Source organism: Sinocyclocheilus rhinocerous, unplaced genomic scaffold (genome assembly GCF_001515625.1).
Source record: "Sinocyclocheilus rhinocerous isolate Xijiao unplaced genomic scaffold, SAMN03320098_v1.1 scaffold623, whole genome shotgun sequence".
Taxonomy (NCBI): Eukaryota; Metazoa; Chordata; class Actinopteri; order Cypriniformes; family Cyprinidae; genus Sinocyclocheilus; species Sinocyclocheilus rhinocerous.
In genome coordinates, this window is record NW_015644631.1 from 2,058,782 (window position 1) to 2,077,642 (window position 18,861).

Sequence of the window (18,861 nt, forward strand, 5' to 3'; positions counted from 1 at the left end):
TGCTTACAATTCAAATACACAGATGACTTTCCTGCACAGTGAACACTGAGATCAATAACACTGTAACAAAAAACTCTTACTAGGATTCAGGAATTAATTTTGCAGCTCAATGTCTATTACAGTATACATAAATTAAATTACAGATACAGACGTATAATTCAGCAATGAACTTTTGGGGAAAATCATTGTCATTTTACTACTGTAAAGTAATCTTGCAGTAGATGAAAAGCACTAGAAAAGTTAAAATACCAAAGAATTCTATGAACTTGGCATGCACCACAATACAGTACAGTAAAAAAAAAAAATTTTTTTTTTTTTAATTTAGCATCATCTGCACATTTGGCCAAATTTCATTACAGTATACACTATACAGTACTATAGCAGATTCTTGGTCTCCTGACACAAGACAAGCTATATATCTAGGCAGTCATTTCTCAGTTCTGCAAAAAGGAAGTACACAAAAAATGGTTACAAATAAAATTTGACAGTCACACACTTGAAGGTGTACAACACGTGCTAGTTTACTGTACATATAGAATAGTGAAATTTCTATTATCTAATGTACTGGTACTGTACTGTAATTAGGCCTATACTGTAAGTATATATGTGTAAGTATAAAACCCCTGTAGATGATTGGCTCAGATCTCTCCTCTCTCCGTTGTTAGGATGCAGAGATTCTGATTGGTGTGTCATCAGTTTTGCTACCTAATGTTTAACTTACTCATTGTTAAACTTTTTGAGAAATGTGTCTTTGTTTTGAAAATTGAATTAATGGTTTGGGGGGGAAAAAGTGCCAACTAAAATAAGTTATATTAACAATCGAGAAAACTGCAATACGACTAGATTCTTACCTAGCTCTGCTATTAGTTTCCTTGATCGGCATCTTCTTATTGATTTCATGTTATTGTTACGGCTGTGGAGCGAGCGGTCGGAGAATCGGATCACCAAACAATTACGCGATGAATCTCAGACATATCCGGAGCAGTAGTTATCTGATTCACAAACAAATGTAAAAACAATTCGTAAGTGAACTGGGCCACGCTTTGTGGTTTTGATTTTTTAAAAATCTGGTTCATAAGAGTCATTTGTTAATATAGCCGACTACACTGGCACGCTGCGTGCGCGTGCAACCATCATGCACAGTTTATTAAAAGACGTGTTTTTGCCATTATTTTTGCGTTACTCTGTCATCGCCGCGGCTGAAAACTAGCACATGAAACACTGCTTACATTTATATTTTATTCTGTGATAATTCTGGGGTGGCACAGCTTTTTCTTAGGGTGGAAGTTGCCACACCGTGCCACCCCGGTAGATCCGCCCCTGCCGCGGGTTGAAGCGACTCCAATAACATGATATTTATCCCCTGGAATGCGAATTTTAGCAGGGGAACCTCGCCAAAAAAACTTGTATTTTACCCCCCAGAATGCAGAATTTTTAACTGGAGAGCCCATCGAAACGCGATTGGGCTAGTTTTGAGTAGCGATTGGGCGGGTTTTCTTGTGAAAACCTGGCAACCCTGCTGATTGCTGATTTTTCCCCATTCAAAACAATAGAAGTGACACGTCTTGGGTATTCTATAGTCTTTGGTACTATCACAACAGTGTGATTTGAACATTTAAATTTGCGTTCGCACTGCCGTTGACCTAAAGAGATCAGCTCTCATCTGTCATAAATGAAACAGCTTCACAGTCTTTTCAACCGGACAGTATCAATATTTCAAACATTACACAGTTAGAAACATTCAAATCACAGAAGTACTGGGATAAAAGTTTATAGTTCAGATATAAACTCTGATGTGTACGGTAGCGATTAAAATGGAGTAAATCACCTTTTGAAAGCAATTTGACACTTCAAATGAAGATTTATCGATTACATTGTTACACCAGTAGGTGGCGAAAAGGGGCTGTTAAAATGTATTTGTCTTTGAATCATACAAGAGATTCGTTCAAGAACGCTGATTCATCCAGTAATGAAACGAGTACATCTTGAGTGGGTCATTGAATCATTCATTCATAAATTACATGTGATTGTTTAATTGTCTAAATTTTTTTCTTCAGAATCATTAGAGAACCACAACTTCCATTGGGGAAAAAAAGGGGGGAAGAACTCAATTTATCCAGAAACATGCAGTTCTATTTTGCACACAAACAGCTCTTAAAGAGTCCAGTTTTTATGTAGCCTGTTGATTTTTGTTCATGGTATTCAGCTACAATAAATGGTTTGCAAAAAAGAGACACAGGATAAATGTTTGATATCATTATTAAATCACATTGGAATCGAAAAGAATCGGAATCGATAAGCAGAATCGGAATCAGAATTGATCAAATTAAAACGATACCCAACCCTACTTACTACTTTTAATCAAGACGATTGTGAGTTGAGCGTCTGCGACTTACTTCCAGTTTCATTTGTGGCAGTTTGTGCATCGGCTTGCAGAGGAGATACTCAGCTACTCATCCGCGGCGATGTTTGTTGCATTAGCGCTGTCATATCTGGCTATATGTCATGTCATACAGCCTATAACACGGTCTTGCACATTTATTATTTTAACATTTTGGGAGGAGTAAAATTTACATATGTAGTTTCAACAACCAGATGCATTTCCACTTGTCCAGTTTCGTAGGGAATGCGGCCCAGAGACCACCTCCTGAAGTGGTTTGAGCGATCGGATTAAATCCATCTTGAAACCGTTTCCCTCTGGGCCTCTTCGTTCATTTTTGGCCGAAAAATTTTATGTTTTGAAACTGTAAAAATCGTGGTGACTTTTGTTGCATCAGCTATGTGAACACACCAAAAAATCATGGACATGATTCGGATATGTTAAAGGGTCAAAAAATAAATAAAAAAAGGTCACACTTGGCTCCTTTGCGCTCAAAAATGACCGACATAGGAAATGAATGGGAAATACAAAAAAATATGAAAACTCAGTTAATCTTTTGGTGGTACAAACTACAAATCAGCCACTGTGCAGAAAAAAAAGTGTGCAGCAATCAAGGGGTGACACTAAAATCAAGAGTGCAAAATAAGACACCCACACGTGCGCACGCACACACACACACACACACAGAACCTGATACTTATCTAACCAAAAATATCTAAACCTTGACAAAACGTAGTCTTTTAGAATGTCTAAATATATATCTAAATGCAAAACCTGATTAAATAAAGAAATGATGTCTAAAAAACAACGGGAATCCAAAAGCTTCTGTATATATTGATATAGGGAGCTATACAGGAGGTTATGCTACATTACGGGTTTTTTTTACGCCTCCAGATGGCACAACTCTCACTTAAAAAAATTGATTTTAAATGCCTTCACTCTATTTTAATGTGAAATATTGTATCTATTAAAAAAAAAATACAGAAATGAAGAAATAAAAATATATATTAATTCTAATGGAAAAAATAGTTCATTAAAATGTTATAAATATTGCATAGTATCATAAACATCCCTCAAAAATATAAATAAGAATCGAAAAATATTATTGAACAAAAATGTATTACATTGATTTTCCTGGAAAAAAAAAAAAGAGTTACTTTTTGAGGCTTCGGTCACTTTTGACCGTGAAGAAGCCAAGTGTGACTCCCAAACGAAGAGGCCCAGAGAGTTAAGCCCAAAACACACCGCACGATTTTCGGCTGTCCCAGACGAAAGACTGGCATCATGAAACAATCGCGGTGATTTCTGTGATCGTGGCTCCTAATCGGTGGTCCTGTGTCATACAGTGAGAGAAGTTCAAAGGCGGCTGTTGTCATGGTCTTGCGACCAAAGACAGCCTACGATCATTTTCTGACTGTGTCAGAAATTCAGCATGATCATTGCACAGAGTGTTTGCTGCTACGATCCACGTTTACTGACCAGCCAATAAAAATGCAATATGAAATCAAGACATGGCACCAAAACATAAAACTGCTTACCTCAAGCTCTTATGCCTTCCTCTTTCACCGCTTACACTTTTTTTCAGCACACATGAAAACTTCCAACTGCTAAAGTGTGTTTCATGCTCTTTTTGTTTACCACTAGCACATGCTGATGACGTTTTATTCTTCTATAGTAGCTAGCATGTCGTAACCAAGTATATTAGACGCACGTCGCACAGTGTGATCTGCAATGATCTTATAGGATTGCTAAAATCGTGCAGCGTGTAGAAGGCTTTACACCTGGTCTTTTCACGATCGGATAGCTATCCGATCAGAGAAAATGCATTAAGTGACCAGGTGTAAACAGGCCCTTTTGTCTATAGCAAAAATGTAAGAAGATATGTTTTCGGCAGACCTTCAAAATTACATTTGGCTTAATAAAACAAAAATATACAGTTACGACTTTTTTCATTTGATTTAGTTACGCTGGATTTGCATCAAATACAATATGATTTTCGGTAATCAAAATCTGGCAGCAACAGCACAATTTTACGCTTGGGCAAGAAATTCACAGACATCTATTCTTGCTCATGAAACCAACCTCATGCCAATAAACCAATGATGAGAAACCGCAACAGTAATGGTGATTCATAGCAATAGAGCACAGGCACCAAAGCCGTTCTGGATCCATTCACATGAATCCCTCTGTAACTGGCACAGATTGGCAGAAAATGAATGTCATGTGGCAAATAAATTATTTATGGACAGTTACATAGGTATTCCCAACATTTGATCATGTAAGCCTTATGTTACACCTTAAATGACAAGGGAATTAGAAGTAATGTTAATATTTAGCCAGTCCCTGAACTCATTCTCTCAAATGATGAGTATGCAGAGCATTCCCAGCTTATTTAGACAGAACGCTCCTTGTAAGTAGTCAAGTGCAAAAACAGCAAGTGTGGATATTGGGACAGACACTTTCACACTCATTAATTCTTTCTTATTTATACTATAGCACCCCTTGTGGTGGTCTGACATGTTCCAGATCTCAACAAGTCACAAATTCGAGCTCACGTACCTGTCTCACGTCCTTGTGTAGATTGCGTTTCAGGCCTTAACTGTCGAAAAGCATGTTAATGCTGTTTAAGGTGACCGAGGGAGTAATTATCACTCTAAACAGCCGTTGAGCGTTCATGCAGAGCCGCGTGCGCATCGCACCCGCCTCGGTGTGATCTTCATCTCAATTAACTCCTCCCCTGTCATCAGTGCTCTAATTATGACAACCAGGTGCAAACAGCATGTAATCCTGTTTGTCACTCCCTGATCGGGGTTTTCAAACCTCTCATATTTATCATGTGAGCTGGAAGGGGAGGTGAGTTTTTGTAAGCCTCTGTGCCTGGGGCAAACGCAGGTGGGAAGGAGAGTGAAAAGAATCACACATGTGCGCCGATGCCCTTTTCCCCGGTGGGCTTCGTCCCCTGAATTATTCTTCTGTGTGACGACTGTCAAGAGCCACGTGGCGGTGACAAGGGCCAGCCTTTGATCCTTGTGACGTGCATCTGGAGAGATCCACTGAGACGGGCACATGACTGTCAGCTCTCCGGCGAGAGTGTGTTTTTGGGGTTTGTGCGGGGCTCAGGATGGGAGGAAGGGCGGACAGTGGCCTCTTTTCCCTGCAAGCCCCGGGCCTGGTGCAGAACATACATGAATAAATCAACATGCTCTAAAAGAGGACACGCGCACAACTTCAAATCAAGCTTCTAAAGTTTGGCACATTTTTTCGATCTGCAGTGCATGATTGCTTCCTTCTCATTTCATTGAGTTGTCATTTTCTGGTTTTACTAATGCCTAACTCAACATATTTTTACAAGCTAGAATACATCCTGCCATTCAACCATTGGCTAATATGATAATTTACACTACTTTTCGTGAAGAAATTAATGCTTTTATTCAGCAAGGATGCATTAAATTGATCAAAAGTGACAGCTGAGACATTTGTAGCTTTACAAAATATTTCTATTTCAAATAAATGTTTCATCAAAGAATCCTGTTTCCTCAAAAATATTAAGCAGCACAACTGTTTTCAACATTGCTAATAATCATAAATGTTTCTTGAGCACCAAATCAGCATATTAGAATGATTTCTGAAGGATCACGTGATGATTTACAACAGATGATTTAAACTGTAATAATATTTCACATTATTAGTGTAACCCTGGTTAAATTAAGCCTTTGCATTATTTCTAGTGTGATTAATCCCTGTGTGTTTTGATTGTAGACATTCACGTTTAAGTTCGTTACTGTGTTTATTTTTAAGAGTGGTCACCTATAACCTTCAGTGTGCAAATATGGGTAAGCAAAATCATTCGTTTTGATCTTTTTGTAAATGTAATGGTCCCACCCCCTTGGTGGATTCTGATTGGTGGATTAAGATCCTTTTAAGGGGAGAACCGTTGAATGGGAGGGGGAGAAGAGAGAGAGAAGACTCGAGTTTCGTTTGATCCGCGATTGTTACAGTGTCTTAAACTTGCTATTTTGTTATAAAGTAGGTGTTTTCAGCAAGAATTCATCTGTCAGTGTTTAGACGGCGTTTCTGGTGTAGTTCGCTGTCTAAAATTGGAGTATTTTAATAGAGTTTAGACTAAGTGTCTCAAACGCGGCATTGTTTACATTCGGACGGGAAGCCAGTTGTTACAATGTCTATTTATTGACATTTATATGTTTATTGAGATTTGACTATTTATTTATTCACTTATTTATTTTGATAATAAAACATTATAGTTTTTATTCTTACCCATACTTACCTGAGGCCTGTACCATGATGGTAAATGAACAAATTCAGAGTTACAGGATTAGTTCCGAGTTGACAAAAGCAAACCACTCCAATCCGGCTTTGTTGGTACCATGATGCTGATCATCAACTTTCTTTGTCAACTCAGGCTTTAATCCTGAGTTTGTGGAGCAGGTGCACATGAATGTGTGACATCACTGGCGAACAGCCAATAACGAGCCTTGGTTAAAGGTTAATGGTTTTGCTAAAGGTTAAGAGATTGGAGAATATGATGAATTTAAATGCATTTACAATGAAAAAAGTACTTGTTCATGAAAGAGGACAAATAAAAGAAAATATCTTGCTTTATCAGTGCAGTCACAAGTGAAACTTGTTATACAGCGATAGAGACTCGAACATGTAAGGTCACGTAGTCATTTTTAAAGCATTATCTATTGATTCTACAGCTTATTTATATTACATACGATCTGTATATATTAACATTCATTTAAAATAAATGATTTATAATAACTGTTAAACTAAAATTGCTTGTGTGTAATGGAATAATATAAATCATATAATTATATAAATCATATAAAATAACTAAGTAATTATCATTAAAGCCAGACATTTTTTTAGTACTAGTGACCTTTAATTTGGAGCAAGTTAAACTGGGGGAGTGACTTTTTTGTGTCAGACATCTGATTGGTCCGATTTCAGTTTGAGATCTCTAACTCAGAACATAACCTGCCCCCAAGCAGGTTAGCCGTGGTGTGTAAGTTACTATGGCAATGAACGTTGCTAAAAGCCAAGCCACTTTCATGGTACCTAAAACCCAGGATTGGTGCAAACTAAACTGAAACTTACCTGGCTAGCCAACTAATCCGGCTTCATGGTACAGGCCCCTGGGTGTATTTACCTGGATTCACCATACTTACCTGTAGGCTTAGCTTGTAAATAGTAGTAATACCAGAGGTGTGTAATAGTTTATATAACTAGTTGAGAGACATATCACCAGAACCCGGTACTCCACCCTAAACAGAACTTGAGAGCCGTAACTCTTGAGAGGGCAGGGGGGCGCTACATTGGTGTTTTATGTTTGATCAAATAAATCCAACCTTAGTGGGCATAAGAGACTTCTTTCAAAAACATTTAAAAAGCTAATATCATTAAAAAATTAAAATTTTTAAAAAAATAATATTTTGAATGGTAGTGTATTTAGCTAATTAATGTGATGTTGATTTGTGTCTTCAAAAAAAGATTTACCTTAATTTTCATAATGAAAACCCAGGTATCAATTCCATACTGAGGAAAGGCATAATTCATGTTAATTCATTAAGACCTTCATTACCATTGCTACTGTATAGTTACTGTACCTTTCAGTCTCTCTCTTGTGATTAATTTAGGCGCAACATGATCTCTGAGCAAATCTGTGTTCTGAAGAAAACCAAGTAAACGAGTTGTTTTTATCCACACTACTTCTGTTCACACATTTCAGCATTCACACTGCCAACAACAATTGATTATGATCAACACCAATTAACTTCCAACTCGATTCTTAAATTGACATGCTGCCAACAAATCCTCCTGATTTCCTGCTGCTAATCACAAGATTGTGTTTGCATTTTGTAAATACAATCATTCATGGCCCAAAAATAAAACTCTTGAAGGATGTAGCCTCAGTTCTAATTATTCAACTTGATGTGTTGCAACCAATCAGATTCCTCTCAGTTTGAACGATAATACAAAGCTTCTCATATTTCTTCTCCAACTTCTGCTTGACAAAGATGACACTGATTTCACCAAAAGCAAGGGGTTTAAATTGGAGGCCTATACCTATTTGGAGCAGTTTGAGGCTTCCCGTATTGTTCTATTGTCAGCTTTAATTGGCTCTGTGCTCCTATGGCTGCTTGTCCTTTTACTGCTCACATTTAGGAACTCTATCCTCTGTGTGAGAGAGACACCCACATTGTTGCTGGTACTGGCGGGGTAACAAGCCCCTTTCCCATCTGAAGAAAATGTTCCTGTGTGTCTAGACCCTGGAGAGCAGAGACCGAGACAACGAGCTTTTGTACCAGGATCATGGCGCTGTGGTGGGGTTTTTTCACCTTCTCATTTGAACACAGGCATATTCCGTTTGGAACTTGCCTGTAATTGATCTGGAACAGCCTGTTATAAATAGGTTGTGGCTTACCTTCCTATTCTCCTGTTTTACCCACTGTAAATTTATTAATCTAAAACGGTCTCTTTAAAAAAAAAAAGTCACGTATATCATATTTCCTTCCTTCCTTCCTTCCTTCCTTCCTTCCTGCCTTGAAAAATAAAAATTTTAAATATAGTGAATCTGACAGAAAAACAAGTTAAGTTTTAGTTAACACAGGCCCCATAACTGACAGTCAGACAGGTAAATAACACATTAGAGTCTAAACTCTTATATTTAAGGTTGAATTTCAAACAGGCGATGAGAGGAACAGCACGGATAGAGATGAAGGGAGGCCCTAGGAACAGAAAATGCCACAAGGCTTTCAAATAGGGTTTTCTTTTCCCCGTTCAGGTTTTTCTAAGGGCTGCAGGCTTCTGTGTATATCTGAAACGGGGATATGGTTTTATTCTTCCTATCGACTCACCCTGGTCCCCGCAGTCTTTCTCTGTCTTTAATTATTAATTTCATGGAATTTGTTATTGTATTCATTCAGAGGTTTCGGGCTTCTCTTCAGCTCCATGGAAATTGAATCTCTTCTCGACTGGAGCTGAGGCAGCTGCTTCAGTTCCTAATGGATTGACTGAGTATTGAATACTTCAGTGCCTCCTCAGGGTAGGTGCAGCTTAGTGAAGGAATTAGCTGAGCAGCTTGAAAGCTGAGACGAGAGCGGAGTTGGAATTGAAGAGCCGCTCCATCTCTTCGCAGCCCTTCGGAAAGGCTCAGATGTGATCGAAAAGTCAGACGGTGGCCGATGTCGTTACGCAGGCTTCTGTTGTTATGCTGATGCTAAAAGCTCTGAAAAACCCTGAATAATGTACCAGCGTCACTTTATTGCGCACTTAAAGATGAAGTGCATCATTTCTGCTAAATGGAATCACACAAATAATGACTGTTATCAAACAGGTATCCTCCTGTCTACCATTGGTCGGTCAAAAAACATAGATCTGCCCCAAACTCACACCACTGGTTGTTGCTGTGTAGTTTTCTATGTACCATTTTCGTGGGAATCAAGCTATGCATGTCTTGTTTGCATATTAAATCTGAATACGAGAAAGCATTTAAGATATATATATATACACACACACACACACACACTAAAGATGACAAAAACTACAGAATTACTAAAAATGTAGATAAAATTAAAACAAAAAATATTAAAATAAAAACTAGGCTAATACTAAAATTCTACTGTTTATGCCAACTAATGTAGACAAAACACTTTTTTTTTTAAATGTACATAAAACATGATTATGATGATTATTATTACAATAATTATAATAATTTATATTACAATAATCATGATAATTGTGTCTGAGATAAAAAAAAATACATCCATTCCAAATTGATCAAATGGGTCTGACACTTAATTAAACAATAATTAAAATAAACAATCCTTATAATTCAATAGTATGTGCACAACAGGTGTGTCGATATTGGTTATTTTACAACGGGTTTAAATGTGGCCCATCCAATCAGATTTTGTAACACACCCTGTTAAACGTAATTGGAATGAAGTGTCCATATAAATTGGCTGACCTCTTCCAGCATACTTTCCTGTTTGTCAGTCATCCTGTTGTTCTGTGCGTGCAGATCTATGGAGTCACAGCATGATAAGCATTGCTGTGGCTAGCCAGAGTTAAATGCTGTGGATCACATTAGACACTGACTCACAGTGCGTCACTCACAGTAGGGTGATTTCTAATGAGAGCAGCAGAGCAGCCTGTGGTACAGCACAGAGAACAGATGCAAATCACAGAACCTGGCAAAACTACCATGGCAAGAAAAACCCACCAAAGAAAGTGAGAGGGAGAAAGTGTACTAGCAAGAAAGGTGTAAGACTGAGCAGATGGACTTGTATTTTTTTTTAGTCTCCAGATTAAGAGGTTGACTGCTGTTGGGATGTCATTAGTTGAGCTGGAGAAAATGTTCTGAGACATGTTGCACTTACTCCTCTTTTCTTTTTTTTTAAATGTTCTTTTAGTTAATTAAAAAAAACCTTCAGAGTCATCCAAAACAAGTCGTTTTTCCCCCTCCATTTTGTAACTGGGCGTAAAAGAAAAAAAATAGTGTAAACAAATTAAGTATTTCAATAAGGTCTTGAATAGTCAGGCACCTCGCGGGTAGTGCAAAAGGGAGCGACTTCAGTGAACAAAATGTGAATCAGCACGAATGGTCTGTTAAAATAAAATTATTAAAAAAACACCAGAGTTAAAACCTAACAAACTCTTTAGTGAAATATTTTGCTTGAAAAAAGGTCAACTAAAAATGACATTATATGCATATATTTTTAAGTTTGACTTTGTGTCTAAACACTTTTTGAGTCTTGGTTTGCCAAATTATTGTTAAGATTTAATCTACGATTATGGGGGACAAATTGTGTTCTATGATGTTCAAACCACTTTACCTTGATCTTATTTTTCAGGTGCCAGCTGGAGAGTTTGGATAAAGCACTATTACGTGACAGGCAGCGGATGAAAACTAAACACTAATGAAACAAGGGATGTGCACACTTGATAACCTTGAAAATAAACACAGCAAATATTTTCAAAGGCACCTCTGATCAACTTGATCCGAGACACAAAACGTGGACCAGTGGAGAAATGACAGAATTAATTGGGCCTTAGGTCTTCAGACACCAGATATACAGTAGTGACTACACAATGCAAAAACGACAGCCAAGACTGACATGAAAGTTGATTCTATTTAAAGCCACTGCATGCATGCACAAGTGCATTCCAAATTTTTTGACAACGTAGAGTTTTTAGATAGGCCTAATACTTTTAATACTACTTAATACTGACTTTGCATTCATGAGAAAATCAAAGATTTAGATTCTTGCATGCATGCTATTAATTATTAATTCAATTTATCCATGCAACCCAGAACTGTTCTTCTGCCATTACGTACAATAAGGCCCAAAAATATACGAGTATAATTTTAAGCATGGCAGTGAAGAGCTTTCTGGACCAAAACTAATTACTACATTTGCTGAAACACGCAGGGCACAGGCACTAGGGGTACAGGTGAGATTTCTCAAATGTGTTATTATGGAAAGACCTTTTAATCTACTTTTTTTTTTACTCTGGAAGTTTCCCTCAGATTACTCTCTACTTTTTCAGTTCTGTCCACTCAAACGGTTCAGAGTTTCTAGACTTTCCATTTAAAAGCACAGTTAGAAATAAATTGGGGAAAAAGCAAGAAAAAGCCACTGATGATCAATCATGGAAGAAAAAAGAAACTAAACATTACTGTATGTAAGCGCATTCTAAACAGTTGACCCAGCATAGAGAAACCGGCTGTCATAACCGGCTTCTATCTCTTGATCTCAATGTTCTTGATCTTTGCCTGTCTTTTTAATGCTATAATTTCAGACAGCGAAAGAAAAATCCATATCCCATCATAAACGCATGCGCACGCGCGTGTATTGATGGTTGCTGCGTGCTCATGTTCTCTTTGTGCAGGAGATTATTAAAGAGCCTAATGAGGTAAAACCATTGCTCTTTTTTTATACTCAGACTATTATTCAAACACAGCCTATTAACTTGATGAATTGCGATAATTAATGGATATTTCTCTATGTGGCTTTTGTGCTGTCAGGTGTGCGGTGAATATTTAACCGTTTATTTCACAGGTTCTTTCGAGCGCTTCGCCAGGGGCTCCTGGAGGGCCGGCGAGAGCAGAATTTACAGCTGTTTATTTCCATTCTCATAAGCGGTGCTATGAATCCATACTTGCGCTCATGATTTAATTATGAGTCACACATTTGAATGAATAAAGTTCACTATTAGCTAGCTGGCTGCAGACCAGCACAGTTCAGTTGGCGAAAAGCAATGCGATTTTCAGAGAGAATGAAGTCTCGCTGGAAACCCAGGCACTCGACTACAGAAGCCTTTGGTCTCCTCAGGCGATGACCTCCGTGCCGCTGCAAAAACAATGAAGCCGCCTTCCAGCGGTGCCGTCGGACAGCCGAGAGCATATTTGTTATGTGCCTGACGATAACGAGATGGCGATCATTCCCGGCGCCGTACACGCTCTTAAGGGTTTGGGGGCTGCGGTCTCGGTTGGGAACAGTGTGCATTAGTTGAGAATGAAATGACTAGATCATGTCAGAGCCGCAGCTTCAAGCTGTTTGCCAGCGAGTCCTTTATCTGACAGCGCCGCCGAGCAAATACTGATCAGAGGAAGATAGCTCAAAAGTATGGCAGAGCTATAAAATCTCCCAACTCTGTAAAGGAGAACCGGGCCGGGGGGCGTGAGATTACTCTTTCGAGATGACCAATTATTTCGAGAGGTGCTCGTTGAGTTTTCCGCAGGCCTTTTTAGGACCTTCTCGGGGAGATGTGAGCATTATGCTCTCAAATTGTTCCGCCGTCATTATCTGTCTCGTGGCTTTCATTCACCTGCGTATTATTTGAAAACCGCATGAATACGGGCTGAACGAGAGCGGCGCGGGAAATTAACCTGCGAGTCGGAAACAGATTATCACCATTCATGCTTCTAAAATATCTGAAGCACAAACCAAAGGGAAGCAAGGACCTCCCATTGGCTTTTTGAATGCAGTCTAATGCACACAAAGCCAGTGGCCATGTTAACCAACATTCGTGTTGTTCTGATGCTCGCCGCCAATCAAAAACCCCTTTTTCTTTACTCCGCCGGGCCTCCGAGGTCTCGCTCAAACCACAAATGAGTCTGATTTGATTTGGCAAACAAATGAACTCCCATCGATGGCAAATAGATCCAACGCTGTGAGTGTGTGAGATGTACTGAAAGAAATGAATTTGGAAAGCTCATTCCCTTCCCTCAATTAAAAGAGAGCAAGAGCAGACGAGAGTACAACAGGTAATCACACATTTCCATTCGCACTTTCATTTTCCTCCGTTTCATTCTTCATTAAACTGCAGTTGATTTGTTTTCCTTCTTTCCACGTCTGATTGATAGAGTGTATCATTTCACAATCTGTCTTTGTTATCGTGACATCTCTCCTCTGCACAAATAAACCCGAGCCCCTCTGTGCTGGAACTGATGAATAGAGTCCATCTGTCAGAGCCTCCCGGACCTTTACTGACACCTAGAGGAAGAAAATTAAGAGATTCTGTTGGTGGCAATAGTGTTATTTCTTCTTTATTGATTTGTTTTTTTATATATATATAGAACTGCTTGCAAAGGAGAGCTGTGCTATAACTATTCTAAGTAATCAGGCAATTTATTTGCTTTGTAAATGCAAAAACAATCATGAAAGAATAGTCAGACTTACAACAAAGGATCTGAACCATATCTAGAGAACAGAACATCACAGAGACCACATAGCAACCACATAATTAAATGTTTATATTATTTTATATTTTGCATTATAATAAATATGTTATTTTTGGCCACTTGATGAGATGAGTACATAGACATGTGACTTGCATTGCATCCCAGGTGAAAAAAGTGCAGTAAAATACACTATTTTAGTACACTTCCATAATGTACTTAAAGTGCTCTATTTTCATGCACCAATTTTGTACTTAGGCTACTAAAAATTATTCTATAGTACTTCTTAAGATCTTAAGAACATCTAAGTGTACTCAATTGTAGTATTATGGGAGACCATGAATATAAACTAAAATGTGCATTTAACTGTAAAAAAAAAAAAAAAAAAGTTAAAAAATAAATAAAAATAAATAAAAATATGTATTTAGTTTCCACTTTTAGTACAATTGAAACCATCTTTCATACACTTAAATATACTCATCATACATAGAAAATACACTTATTATTTAAAATATAAGATTAATATATAATGAATATATACAAAATGTATTTGTAATAAATAATTCATTTAAAATGTATTCTAATTATGTTAACATTCCCTCTATATGATATACTTAACTACATGTTTATGGTGTCTTTAAATAGTACAATCACGTTACCATGTCATTAGTAGCACTTTTTTCCACATTAAAAATATAGCACATCAAGTACTTTGTGCTAAAAGTCTACTTACTGTTAAATTGTGAATTGTGGTACACATCTAAACACATATGAATGAATAATCCAATCATGTGCTGTTAGTGCATTTATAGTAGCCTAAGTGCAGTAACCCAAAGGTTTTTACTTAAGTAATAAATTTCAACTGTATTTTTCATGAAAATCCAAATAGAACTTAGTAATAGTATATATAAAAATCCACTAAAATTGTATTTAAAGCAATCATAGCACACTTCTAAGCAATGCAGTTATAAAACACTTCTGGTACTTTATCTGACTACACTTAAAATCAATTTAAGTGTTAGTGCCAATTAGTGTATATTAAGTGTATCACAGTTGGGAAAATGTATTTATAACTATTACATTACTAATATATTTTAAATCAAATCAATTTCATTTAAACTTAGGATAACTATATAAAAGTGTACTAACATTGAACTAATTTAAATCATTCAAAGCATACTTTTAAGAAATACACCATTAAAACTCCTCTGTTAATTTTTGTGGTAGTATACTTTAAATATCAGTGGTATTTAGTACACTTTTTCAAATGCACTTAAATACTACTGAAGTAGAAATATACTTTTATATAGTGCATTTATGGTTTATAACTTTTACAGTTTTATTTAGCACAAAAAATAAGAATGTACTACAAATGTACTTGCTTGTATTTAAGTCTTTTTTTAAAGGGGTCCTATTACGCTCTTTTACAAAGTCTTGATTTTGTTTTGGGGGTGTACTAGAACAGGCTCTCATACTAGGTTGTTCGAAAAACACATTATTTTTCACATATTTTACATTATTACAACACCTCTCTCTCCAGTCTGGCATGAACGACTCGAATAGTTCTCAAATAAATTTGAGCACGATTTAAACCCAGATGATTGTAAGCACTCTAAGTTCGTCTGCCTTGGGAAAGCTAGCGTGTCTCTGACATAGTGATAACACTCGTTGCCTTCTCTAGTGCAGCTCAACCAGGTCTCGTCCCATTCGTCGATATTTGTGATATCACAAATCCCGGAAAATGTGCGTTGTAGTCCAAACGAGTCGTTCGTTGTAGTTTTTGAAAAGTGATTTCTATTAAATAAAATATCTCCTTTTGAAGTGGACTTTGAGCTTTGTAACTTTGCAGATCTTTTTTATGCTCAAACGGCAACATTACAGACTAACTAAAGTTGGAAAAGTGAAAAAGCATAATAGGACCCCTTTAAGTACACTTTATTTTTACCTGGGATTCATGCTATACTTTGGCAAATTGTCTGCCAAATGCATTTATATAAATGTAAACTTCCACATTCAGGCAAAACTGAAAAGATACAAAAATTCAGAAACAAGAATAGCCACAAACTAAATCTCACCACACTTTACAGCTAAGAATAGACAAAACCCCCATGGGCAACAGGAGGAGAGCTATACAAACAAACCAAAAAATTAACAAGTCAAATTAACAAAACACACCTGAGACCAATCAATGAGTAAACAGGATATCCACAACAGTAAATGAGACTTTACACTTCAAAACATGGCAGAAGACAACTAACACAAATTCGTTCCACAAAACACTCCCAAAACCTTATGTATGAAGAAATGTTTTTGATCAGTCTGATCTGATCAATGTTACCAACACAAAAGTAACATGAGTTTTCTTCACAACATGGGCCATTTGAAAACATAGCAGCCCCTTTATAAAAGGAATAGTTAAAAATGTATTCCATCCAATATATGGATGAGTTTGGTTCTTCATCAGAACAGATTTGGGGAAAAAAAAACATTACATCACTTGCTCACCGAAGGATGCTCTGCATAAAAATATCAAAATAGTGAAAAGCTGCATGTTTGTAAAAAATCCATCAAGATTTGAGTTTTCAAACATTCTAATTTTTAGGTGAACTATTCCTTAAAGTGTCATTTAAGTGTACACTTTGTGTACAACACAAACCCTGAGGCCCCACTGCTCACCAGCTGTAAAATGCTTTTACTACATTCAGCATTAAATTGGGCCTGTAAGCACTGTTTTCATTGATGCAATGTTCATCAACATACATTGTGACTAATTATCAGAAAGTAGGCCTGCAATAACCACATTCAATCATTTGCTGTATTTCACAATATTCAATCAAGAAAACACAAGCAAGCTTATCAGATCTACAGAATAATTTTTCCAATTAGCAAACACCCTCCAAACTGACACCCGAAGAACTTAAATGTGAGAAAAAATGTTTTACTTTCTTCGATGTGTTTTGCTCACCTTAAAAATGCATTCATTTGTTGTTCAAATATCCTAGGAGAGAACCGGAGCCAAAAAATAAAACTGCAATATAAAATTAGTCTCTAATCATAAATCTGAACGTCACATTGCTCCAGTTAGGAAGTTCATCTCATCTCAAGTTCCTGAAATTACACTCTTGTTGAAACTTCTGTCACCGTTGTGCCCTTGAGGTTTTGACCTGACTCTAGCACTGCAATTAGTCTCCTGTAAGTTGATTTGTGTGAAATGCACAATGTGGGGGGGTGTTTGGGTAGTTTTTGTGTTACCCAGCTCCTGGGTCTAATGTAACAACCCAAAGTTTGGGTAGTTTTAGTGTTACCCAGCCCCTGGGTCAGACATAACAACCCAGTGTTTGGGCAGTTTTTGTGTTATTCAACCGCTGGGTTACAACTGACCCAGGATCTGAGTTATTTATCGCGTGGATTATGTGTCCTCTTTCAGAGAGAGCCGTTCTAAGCACCGTCGAATTAATGCATTTCTTCAGTAAAATACAGATTTGCGTACATTTTATTTTATCTATAAATCGTTACTGTGCTGTATATCATCAAGTTTATGCAGAGCAACATACAGGCGCGCGGTGTCTTTATCTAAACGAGTGTCGCTCGCGTCTGTCGTATCGCATGATGGAAATGCCTGATGCTTTGCATAAAATAAACGACTTTATTCATAAAGATACAGAATACAAATACTTTGGATGTTAAATTATTTCCTCAGAGCTGTTTGCTGTTTGTTTTTTGGGCCGAACACGACTCAGCTCGGGCACGAGAACCAGCGTGTTACGGTGGAAACAGAATAACAGAGACCGGTCAATTACACGTGAATTAGCCTACCTCTGTTTAATGTTGAATTTTTTACTTCTAATGTTTATTAAACAAGTTTAAACAGGCAATATGAATAGCTTACATATTAAAAACGATATAAAAATGCTGTAAATGATATAAATAAAAATAAAGGAAGTTATTATGCAAACTAGTGGTTATGTGGAATATTTTACTAAAGTTTAGAGGATTTAAGTTAATCTGTAAACATTATTTCATGTATGAAGTAAAAAAAGAAGCGAGTATTATAGTAAAAATGAATAAACCCATTAGCTGGGTTAATTCAACCCATTATGCTGGGTTAAATAAACAACCCAATTTGTTGGGTAAAATTAACCCCAAATGTGTTCTGTCCTATATTTACCCAGCCCTTGGGTTAAAAACTACCCAAATTGGGTTGTTTTTAAACCCAGTGTTTTTTTATAGTGTAGCAAAGTCCCTTCATCAAATTTTCCAGAACTGTTCACCAACTTTACAATTAAATTTCATATTTACAACAACCGTCTCATAAGTGTTGTTTCTTATGCTCAAATAGCATCAAAAAACCAAATTGCGCCTCTCAGAACGCTGTTTCTATAGCAACCGGAGCTTCTAACAGTGACACAATGATCAATTGGCTCTTTTATTCAGAAGGCGGGACTATTCGTCATATCATCACGTTGCACTTTTTTCCATTCTTAAAGGGATAGTTCACCCAAAAATGAAAATTTTATGTTTATCTGCTTACCCCCAGGCCATCCAAGATGTAGGTGACTTTGTTTCTTCAGTAGAACACATATGATGATTTTTAACTCCAACCGTTGCGGTCTATCAGTCGTATAATGCATGGCAATGGTAACAAAATCTATGAGAGTAAAAAAAACATGCACAGACAAATCCAAATTAAACCCTGCGGCTCGTGACGATACATTGATGTGTAAAGACACAAAACGATCGGTCTGTGCAAGAAACTGAACAGTATTTATATCGT

General features: G+C 37.1%; 1 long non-coding RNA gene across 1 annotated transcript in view; it reads right to left on the minus strand.

Moving 5' to 3' along the window:
- Positions 1-5,071, minus strand: part of LOC107758616 (uncharacterized) — a 9,133-nt gene extending 4,062 nt beyond the window's left edge. Inside the window, exon 1 of the long non-coding RNA XR_001642044.1 lies at positions 4,940-5,071. This is a non-coding gene — a long non-coding RNA (uncharacterized LOC107758616). The remainder of the gene's footprint in view (positions 1-4,939) is intronic.
- Between the last annotated feature and the right edge of the window lie 13,790 nt (positions 5,072-18,861).